This window comes from Neltuma alba, unplaced genomic scaffold (genome assembly GCF_004799145.2).
Source record: "Neltuma alba isolate B1F8T4 unplaced genomic scaffold, ASM479914v2 tig00004254_pilon, whole genome shotgun sequence".
Taxonomy (NCBI): domain Eukaryota; kingdom Viridiplantae; phylum Streptophyta; class Magnoliopsida; order Fabales; family Fabaceae; genus Neltuma; species Neltuma alba.
Window position 1 is genome coordinate 1 of NW_021633622.1, and position 10978 is coordinate 10978.

Here is a 10978-nt window from a genome sequence, read left to right on the forward strand (position 1 = left end):
GTGTGGATGAACCTATTGCTACTCCCAAGAAATATCCTGCAGGTGATAGAAACCATCAATGTAAAAAATGGGGCTTTGTTTATTTTTTGTGGGAAAACAAAGAATTGATGAACGCTTACATCCTTATCTTTCATTGCAAACATGACAGCACTGGCCTGCTCCGCAGCATTGCCCACTAGGGAAGCAATATTACACTGATAAAGACACTGGCATTTTTCCATGAAGTTGATGCTCCCTGTGAACCAGATGATCATATATAAAGCCTCACTTCTTTCAAAATAATCCTTCCAAGAACATTAACTCAGCAGTCACCAAACTTTATATTTAGTTCCATTTTTGCAAACACGCTAACATGATATGATGAGAGGTTGGTACGCTAAGCTATCAGAAGCTAAACTCTGAAGAATCTGCTTCAATTTCTCTTCAGTTGATATGTATACCAGGGAGCATACAAGGAATAAAAAGAAACACAGATAAATCTCAGACAGATGATGCTACTTTATTTTAGACAGACTGGAATTTTCAAGGCGTTCAGCAATTGTCAGAGAGAAAAGTTGAAAAATTAGTCACCTCTATGGCACCAACTAAATATTCTGACAGAATTGATATCAAAGCAGTCATAATTGAAAGCCAGATTATTGATTCCCATTTAGAGTAGAGATTCAGGGATTCATCATCTTCTATGCAGTTTCCATGATTCCCCTCCTCCTGAATTCTCATCATGCATCACACAACTTAGTGAGTCAAGGATCAAAATGTTAGTTTTAAACATACATCAGAACAGGTATGCACCAGAAAAGCCTCCATTAATTTTAGAAGTCTTAAAAAATATGAGCAGTGAACAATTACTCTATTTTAATTCTAACTCAAAAATTGCTTTAACAAGCTGATAATCTTACCTGCAGTTATTCACATTTGACAGATAATGTTCTGAGAAGTCAGAGACAGTATTCGTGGCAAAATTTAAAAAAGAAAAGAAATCAAGAGTTTCAAAGGAAATAGCATGTGCACAACCAGAAAAAATGAATGAATTTAAGAACAAACACAACAGAGCGAAAACTTGAGGCAAGAAGGCAACCTCATTCAAAGAGAGGTAGACTTCTTTGACTAGTTTAACTGGAAAATAGATATCGCTAGCAAACAAGCAACAGCATGAGCAGCTGCTGAATCTTGAAAGGGCCAACTCTGAGCTCCCAAAATGGACCTCAGTGTGGTGTGTAGTGAAGACAGCAGGAAAAAGTAGCCCATAACTGCCATCATAGCAATCCTGCGTTCACTGTAGCAGTTCCCTGCGTGCTCATGTGAATCAGCTTTGGTCAATTATATTAAAGGTGAAACTAAGGAAATAAAGAAAGAAGCAGAAGCTAACATGTCTACCTTGTTAAAAACCTGCTCCTTCTTATTAAAACAATCCACCACAAAAAAATGCACATCCAAGCACCACAACAAGTTAGACAAATTGACCCCCGCAAAGAGAGTTGGACAACTCGTGTCAGTCCTCTTTTCAAGTGCATATATTGAGATGATCAGTTTCTGTTGCATTTCCAAAATGGCATTTAGAAGACCCCCAGCTGCAAGATCCAATGGAATAAGTTAAGAGAACGAACTAGTAGAAAGAATTGCTCAAACTCAAGCAAAAGTTAAATCGATGTTTTTCCTTTTGGACATGAAGCCTCACTTTACCATCAGAACTCACAAGCTTGGAACTGATATAAGATTGATGTCTACATGACCAACCAATGGAAAATTAAGGTGCACGTAACCAACAGGCACAGGATCTGAATTTCAATTCAATCTATGCAAAACTATTCCCTATTGTTAAAAGAGCACCACCCTATTCAATTTTCCTCTCTGTAAGTCACTAATAGCCTGAATTAAACGCTGCACAAGCCACCAGAAGGCCAAGTTAATTCCCTTCCTTTTTGTTGAGTTACGTGGAATTGCTCAGAAGGACCTACTACATTATAGACTAAAGTAAACAACGGCAATCCATGATTTTTTTTCAACCAACAATCCTAAGTTCAAATACGACATAACATGTAAACACGATATATAGATAAATAGAGTGGAAGAGAGAAGGAAGCAGGGGGGAAGGGGGAGAGGCTTCAGTCCAGATTACTACTTTACAAAAAAGACAAGACTTAGTGCTTCACATTCAAATCACACATTTCATACAACTATTTTCAAGAGATTAAAAAAAAAGAAAGACAAATCTGGTACAATGCTGCTTATTTGAACTGTTAAAATCGTTACCAGTGTCTCCAGAGTAAACGCCAGCTGCCTATATCACACCGAGAGAATAATAGCATCAGAAACCTTAAAAGCCGTGATAGACAAAACGAAATTTGAAACAAAAATGCAATATTACTCTGTAGCATACCCTAGCCGCTCAGCCAAGGCATTATACCCAACAAACTCAGAGTGAAGACCCAACCCTGCAACCCATCTTTACATTTCAACATAAGACATATGAAAAAACTTAGTGAAGATCTGTTTAAGCTCGAACTAGAACTCACGTGATGATTAGTCAGTCTCTCCACAATAATTGCCAAAGGCCCCAGAGGCATAAGCAAGTTGAGTCTATTTGAGAAAATAACAATTTGTATACTGTTGTAGACAATACTCCTTAGTGTTTTCTGAGCAGATATTTCAGGGAAATGAGGAGTCTCGTTCCGATCTCCTGAACTGGTCTTTCATTTAGAGAGTCCATCTATCACAATAACATCATTTAGTATTCATACGGTACCTCAGACCTCTATACTTACAAGGACAACGAATTACCAAAACAAGGTATATTGGCAGCCATTCTTGGATTTGTTTTTACAATCTTTGAAATGAGAAAGTATTAAACATTATTTCAACTGACATTTCAATCCATCATGCAGCAAAACAGAACGCCCTTTTTCCTAGACAAAACTATAACATAGGGAAAATCATGGAAACAATATAGAAATCAGGATGTGAATCGAAGGAAAACTTAGAACCTGATAATCAAGACGAGGGAAAAGAACACCCTTGCATGTCTCAAACAATCGTCTAACAGTTTGCATGCGCTGCAAAGCAGAGATATTCAGTGCCAAAGACAGTGTAAGCCATTATTGAACCCGGAAGACAAAAACCCATATTTGAAAATCGAAAAATAAAATTGTAAAGATACAGTTAGCACATGAGAGTTGGTTCTAACTTTATTGGATGAGTCTCCATTTCTTATCATAAACAAGTAGAAAGAAGATGAAAGCAAGAGCAAATTCAAGGGGGTATCATGATAATTCCAGAAGAATATTAACATAACACTAATGAACTGATGCTCACCAGTAATAAAGATGAAGTGAAGGAAAATTTTGGCTTGAAAGACCATTTCAGTTTCTTCTTGCAGGTTCGTTATGAATGACCAGGATACTCCGAAGCAGTTTCTTCTAGTTAACACCGCTCCCCCTCTCTCTCGAAACCGATCAGTTTGAGTCGTTGACAATAAAGCTCAATAAATAATTTTACAATTTTGGGAATTTAAATATTATGGTTCATAGAGTAAACTTATCTATTTATCGTGGTTAATAGGTTCCCGGATAATAATACCATATCTCCCTACTTCGGACGGCATAAGCATTGTCTGTCAATAACAAAGAAAAGTGTACTTGTCAGTACAATGTAAGCAAAGATTCATTCTGACACGTGGCCCCGCCAGATCAGGCCTTTGCCCACGACGAACACTAGATCGTAATATTATTGCTGTGGATATTCTCTTTTTTGGTGGGGAGCTGTACATATATTACTCCGATTCTAAATATAAAATCTATTTTGTAATGTAATTTATACTACAAAATAGGTTTTATATTTAAGATTTTATGTGTTTTAGTCCCTATTCCTAAGTTGTAACATAGTACATTTCAAGGAGTTTAAGATGAGGAACGAATCTCATTCAAAACGCCAGATGAAAAACGACGAAAATATTAAACGGGAAGAAAGCAATATATATATATATTTATATATTGCATTTATAATTTTTAAATCAGTTTTTAACAAGCCTCTATTATTTAGAGAATTCAATTCAATTGTTTTGTGAATTTAAAAACGATTATCTGTTTTTACTTGAATAGTCATATACTATTCAAATGTCTTTAGAATTTGGTCATAATAAGTTCACAATTCATTACAAATTATAAAGTAGAGTGATCATCCTGTGAAAATGTTAAACACATTCTTTTTGACGATTTCTATTTTGAACATAATTTAAAAAATGATTAAAAGTCAGCCATTGTCAACATGTGTAAGCTCTATTTATTCCATCAATAGTAGGTCTTGAAATCAAACTAAATTGATTGAACCAAATGAAATAAATTGGTTAGAAGTCCATTAAAACAATAGATTGCTCAAAACTTTCATTTACATGTAAAATTTGACTTCATCAGTTAGAAATGGAATTCAGGCAGTCGAAAAAAAGAAAAAAGAATTTGAATTGCATCCGTTCGACTAAATTAACTAAATTAGAGCATTATAATAAAAAGCTACAACTATCTGTTCAAAAACATTAGTAACTTACACTAATTTACATTTAAATTAAAAATAAAATTATAATACAACAAAATATAACCAATTGTGCCAAGTTTTCACCATCGCAATGAAGATACAAATCAGATTGAGAATAATTCTCTCCAAATAAATTCCAGCATGCTGTTAACAGATCACTTTTGTGATCATCATGAACATGTGGCTTCAGAAATATAAATACGAACCAGGGCAGAAGCCAACTTTTCACACTTTTCCACCGGCCAAAATTTGGCCAGGAGGCCACAACAAAATACAATATGTTAAGTTCTATTATCAACCTCTATAAAGATAAAAAATTGACATGCGAGCAATTTTTTTTAATCGTTCTTGTAAAATTTGAATGGGAAGCAAGTTAGTTTGCTTTGACAACTTGAGGCAGAGACTTGAGAAGGGACAGAGACGGCCTTCGAACATGTGATTCACAGTAACATAAGTGTCATAAGCGTTAGAGCTCCAGCCTGATGTGCAGTGCCCAGTGAAACAGGAACGTATGAAAGAAGCGTTGAAACTCCTAATGTAACCTACAAACAATAATAAATTAATACCTCAGACAGGAAACAAGATATTCTTGAAGAAGTTCAATCTACAAAAGACATGGAATAAACTGATCATGAGAAGACTCGTAAAAACATTGAGATAGATCCTCTGAATGATATGCACAACATATGCTTCAATATCACTTTTTTTATGGAAAAACTTTCATATCACTTGATCAGCGGGAAAGATACAGAGTGGGCAAAGCAACCAGAGATAACCCAGATAACATTCAAATTGAAATAATAACCTGAAGAGCAGCCATCCCAGCAGTGCTTCCGATCAGAGATCGAATGGCAGGATGTAGGTCCAGCTTTCTAGTTGACCACCATAAAGCACCTACTGAAACCAGAGTTGCAGTTGCAAGGATGCGGTGATCAAGCTGCGACATTTATTCGAAACTCGTGATTAAATTCCACACGGGCACAAAGCTATGAATAAACACGGGAATGCCACAAATGGTCTTACAGAATAAAAAGTTGCACCAATTTGCAATTAAAACTTTTGTCAACAAACTGCACTAAGTAGTAAGGATTTATCTACCATTAAGTATCCATTCCAAAATTGGCTGAATCATATAATACTTCTTTATTTTAACTACACTTCATTTACATCGGATTTCCTCAATTCTTAACAGCAAATAAGAAAACCATGAGGTAGTAGGTGCTTCAAAGCGGTATGCATATGGATAATCACCTGTACAGTTGATGTATTCTCAAAGAAGTTCCGAATCAGAGGTTTCATTTCAAAAATATCATCTGGTATCCATGCGTCGCCCATCATTGGAAAAGTATTAAATGCATGCCCCTGGAAATCCACAAGCAAGCAGAATACTTATCTTTACTCATCAAAGTTTTCAACTATAACAAAGCATGAAAAACATAGAAATAATAGACATACTAACATACAGCATCGTTTCCAGCAACAAATGCACCTGAAATAGCTGTCAGACCAACAAGTAAGCCTATAGGTAGTGCCAGTCTCTTCACTTTAGCAGCCCCATGAACCCATGCTAGTGATTCAGCTGGTGGTTCAGGCATAACAACAGACAAAGCAGTCCAGAAAAGACCACAGTAATAGCAAACGCTGAAGTAAGATGAGCAGCAAGGCGATAGGGGCTGACCCTTGGCTGAAAATATTCAGATGCTGGTTCCTATAGAAGAAAACTGGCTTAAAAGAATGATAATGTTAACAATAAAACTTCAAAATCAACAGAGGAATTTGCCAACCTCTAAACCACTTTTAACCATCCACCACCCAATTAAACCCTGGCCAGCCCCAAGGGCAAAGAGAGTAGAAAGTCTGAGTCCTAATCGTAAGGTTATGTACCCCTTACGGAGAAAATATGAGAAGGGCAAAGCAAACATAACTCCTAATGCCCTTCCCCACATACGATGTGCATACTCCATCCAATATATAAATTTGAAATCTTCAATCTTCATTCCCTTGTTAACTCTGCAACAGGTGACAAAGTATTACATCAACGTATTCGGCATCTAGGTAAAAAATCAGCGCAATAAATTAAGGCACGCAAATAAAATAAAATAAAATAAAGAATTTTGATAAAGCATACATCCTCCACAATGCAATATTACGTTGACATTGCATGAATCACAGCGGTGTTTGCACTTGTTACTTACCGCTTGTATTCAGGTGATTGCTTATATTTCTCAAACTCTTGCTGCCATTCCTCATCTGACATGGGAGGGAGCCCACCCGTGAATTTCCAATCAGTCATTGAAAGACCGGATCGCGTCAGTCTAGTAACACCCCCAAGTACCACCATACTAAACACCCATGCGGCTGAGCCGAAAAGCCATATTCCAACCGCTTTCTGGGCATGAGGTCCCCCAGTCACTAGCAGTTTCACACCCTCTTTCTGGGCCACCTCAGTAGACGCCACACTACAAAAGCTCCTCATGTACGGCACATTGTGACCCTAAAAGCATCGTAACATTTTCCTTCAAACCAAATGTACAAAACAACACAATAAAGAAAGCTTCGTCACCCCGAAAAGTTGCAAGACCAAAATAGAAACGATATATTTACCACCAGATTTAATCATGATACTCAAGAATATCTCATACAATTATTATGATCATAATCAATAACAACTGACAGACCCCAGACAAATCCAAAACACCATCTTTGAATTGTCAATACTCATATATGATGAAGTGAACTAAAAATGACAATTATCCAACATATAATTGAACAGAGTAAAACAAAATTTACCCAGGTTATTTACAACCTGCTGAATGCATAAACTTTAATCGCTCCAAAGAAAGGGAAAATAACATACGCCAAATGCATGAGATAGATAGAAATGTTTCAGTAGAAGTGAAAAGAAGAGAATTGACGAGACCTTAGGCTGAGATCGAAACATATGTAAATATTGCCGGGCGATGGTCGGGTAAAAAAACCTTGACGAATCCCCGGAAGAAAAACTTGAAGTTGGCCTTGTTTCTCTCAGCTTGTACATCCCATTTACATCTTTACTGCGCCTCAAAAATGACCAGGCCGCTCTGCTCCGAAACATCTCTCTCTCTCTCTCGCTCTCTCCCTCCCTCTCTCTCGCTCTCTCTCTCCCTCTCTCTCTCTCTCTCTCTCTCGCTAGTTTGCGCTGGGAGGGGCTTAACCAGGGTTTAGGCGTCTAGCAGAGACGGAGATTCGCCTATTCCTCGATGCGGCGCAGTCGTTTTGGCGCAAGGCAGCCACAACTGTGGGAACGATCAAAATTATAATTATTTAAAAAATCAAATATCAAAATATATCCCCCTGATTTTCTTTCATTACTGCATTCCTTATACACTCCCTCTGTGTGCTATGTCAAATGTGAACCGTCATTTCAAGTAGAGATTAGTTCTAAATATAACATTTTAATTTTTTTAAAAATATTTTTATTCATTAATTGTAAAAATGTAATGTAAATAATTGAAGAGAATAATTTAAAGAGACCATCACATATTTATGACAAATAATTAATTTAATTAAATTTTTTAAAAAAAATTAATTTTTTAGTCCTTTAACTTTCAACTTACTTTTAACTTAGGGGGTGTTTGGCATTCTCAAAACTACTGTTTCAGAAGCACTTTTCCACAAAATGAGGTAATCTCTTCCACATATTTATTTCGTAATCCGTAAAAGCACTTCTGAAACCATGGTTTGGTTTCTATCCAAACACCCCCTTAAATCCTTAACTATAAGTTGGTGCGACTCAATCCCTCAATTTTTTAATCATATATGACTTGGTTCCTTATTTTTTTCACTTTTAACGTAAATAATTAATACTTCTCCGATCCTTAATATATAACCTAATTTACTAATTTGAATAAATTAAATATAGTAGTTAAATTAGTCAATATGATATATTTTTTCTAAAATATCATAATCATCTTCCTTAATTCATTCCCTCCTTTTCTCCCTTACTTAATTATTGTTGAAGAAATATCAATAGGATTAATTTAAAAAATATATCTTATATATAGAATTAACATCAACTTTCAAATTAGGTTTTATATTAAGAATAAGTATCATCTTTAAATTATTTTCCACTCAGCTCCGCCTGTTTGTTCAAAAAATTCAAACAAATGAACACGCCGGAAAACCGTTCAGACGTGGCAATCATGCTCCTCACTGGTATCCACAAGCTTGCCGGCATCTTTGTGGGCTTCGAGGGACAACTAGGGTCACCACGCTTGAGATTCAAACACGTTGGAGGAACTCAGGAGGAGATGCCAGGATATGGAAATCAAATGTTTTGCACTTTACATTGATAGGGAGCCCCTGGAGCAGAGGTTCAAATTTTCCTGTGTAGTTCACACAAGCATTTCCTCTTCTGGTTTGGCAAATGCTTTGAGAGAGGATGTGTTTATGTTACTGTTTGAGTTTGGAAGAGATGAGGCGAGAGAGATGGATCGCAGACGAGGATTCTGCACGTTTTAGGTGTAATTTAGTCGGTAGTACACAACACATATTCAAAAATAAAAAGATAAAATGGACCGCGTAATTCCTTTTGTTTAGATAAATCTGAGGAGACTAACTCGCGGGAGAGGATAAAGTGTGATGACCATAGTTGTTCCTCAGAGCCCACAAAGATGCCGGCAAGCTTGTGAGTTGTGGGTACTGATCAAGAGCATGATTGCCACGTCTGGATGGTTTTCTTGCGTGTTCTTTCGTTTGAATTTTTTGAAAAAATAGGTGGAGTTGAGTTGGAAATAATCCAAAAGATGATACTCCTCTGGTGCTAAATATAAGACTCATTTTATAATGTAGTGTCCTAAATATAAGACCCCTTTTGTAGTGTAATTTACACTATAAAAGGAGTCTTATATTTAGGACCGAAAAAATATTAATTATTTATACAACATAGAATGACTCAGGATCATTGTTTAAAAAGTAAAATAAAAGACTGGGTCATATGTGAGTTCAAAGTTACTCCTTCCATTCCTTATTATAAAAGACATTTGATGCTTATGGCATGTTCCCATATATAAGAGACACTTAAAAGTTATCTCTAGTTTTTTGTATTGATTTCCTATTTTACCCCTATTTATTTTGTCTCCTACTCATACTCTCTCTCCCTCCCACTTCTCTTTCTTTTAATAATTTAATTGTTCTCTCTCATACTCTCTCTCCTTATTAATAGGGGTATTGTTGGTAAAAAACATTATACTTTTTACGTATTAATTGTCCTCAACTAATTTTAACTGTTTTTTTTATCAATGTAATTTGGTTATTTGTCTCTTATAATAAGGAACGGAGGGAGTAAGATACTAGGTCATACCGAATCATAGTGAAGAGACTAAGTTAAAGGTAAATTAAAAGTTAAAAATCAAAAGATTAATTTTTTTATTTATTTTTAAATATCTTCAAATTAGTTATATAATTATATTAAGGACCACAAATAATACCTACACTAGAAATATTCAAAAATTCATTATTTATAATAAATACATTTTAGTTTCTTTAAATTATATTCTCCGTCTTATTTATAAACTTAAAATTCAGAAAGGGATATGATTCATTTTTTAAGTTTTAATTTGGGTTTATAAACATTTAATATGTTTTTTAGAATTTTATTCTTAATTATTCCTTTGTCATATTCTCTCACATTACACTTACACAATTTCCATATATTCTATTTCATCATTTTTTTATATTAAAAAATACTCCATCCGACTTATTTATAAGCTTTAAATTTAGAAATGAGTATGATCTATTTTATAAATTTTAATTTGGATTTGTCTATGTTGCTCTTAATTTCTTTTTTATAATACTGCTCTTAATTATTTTTCTTTTATCATGTTTTCTTATACTTTTCCTTTCATTCTTTGTTTCATTTATTATAATTGCATATTTAAAAAATATTTCTAAATTATTTATTATTTTAATTAATTTTAACTAATTATTTATCATTCATAAATTAAATTAAGGGACAGAGTATCTGAAAATATGTACAGTGTTAGCAAAGCTTAATCCATTAGCAAAGCTTCCTTGTCCTGTTATCTCACGCGACGGAATTTGCATTAGCAAAGCTTCTTACTAAGCATCCTATGGAAGGAAGAGGCTCCTACCTCTCTTTACGACCTACCTGTCTTCTGCGACCACGTTTAACAAGTTCATACCGACAGAACAGGGACAAACATACGATCCGTGGGACGATGATGCGTTCGGGCACAGCACGCCGAGAGGAGTAGAAGACGGGCTAACGGATGAAGCTCACCTGAACGGAGAACAGCCGCAAGATGGGCAGGAACTGAGAAGGCGAGGTCGGAGGATCTTGATTCTGGAGAAGCACGACTGAAAAAGGGAGTTTCTTTTCTTCTTCTTTTTTTGCCATTTTTAAAATTCTTCTTACTAAATAGAGAAACAATTTTTTTTCCCATTTATTAGA

The 10978-nt window shown here is 35.3% G+C and overlaps 2 pseudogenes; both read right to left on the reverse strand.

Annotated features, from left to right (window-relative positions):
• Window positions 1-119: 119 nt before the first annotated feature.
• On the reverse strand, window positions 120-2806 carry LOC114744069 (vacuolar cation/proton exchanger 5-like; annotated as a pseudogene).
• A 2094-nt stretch (window positions 2807-4900) lies between these two features.
• On the reverse strand, window positions 4901-7655 carry LOC114744067 (cytochrome c oxidase assembly protein COX15-like; annotated as a pseudogene).
• Between the last annotated feature and the right edge of the window lie 3323 nt (window positions 7656-10978).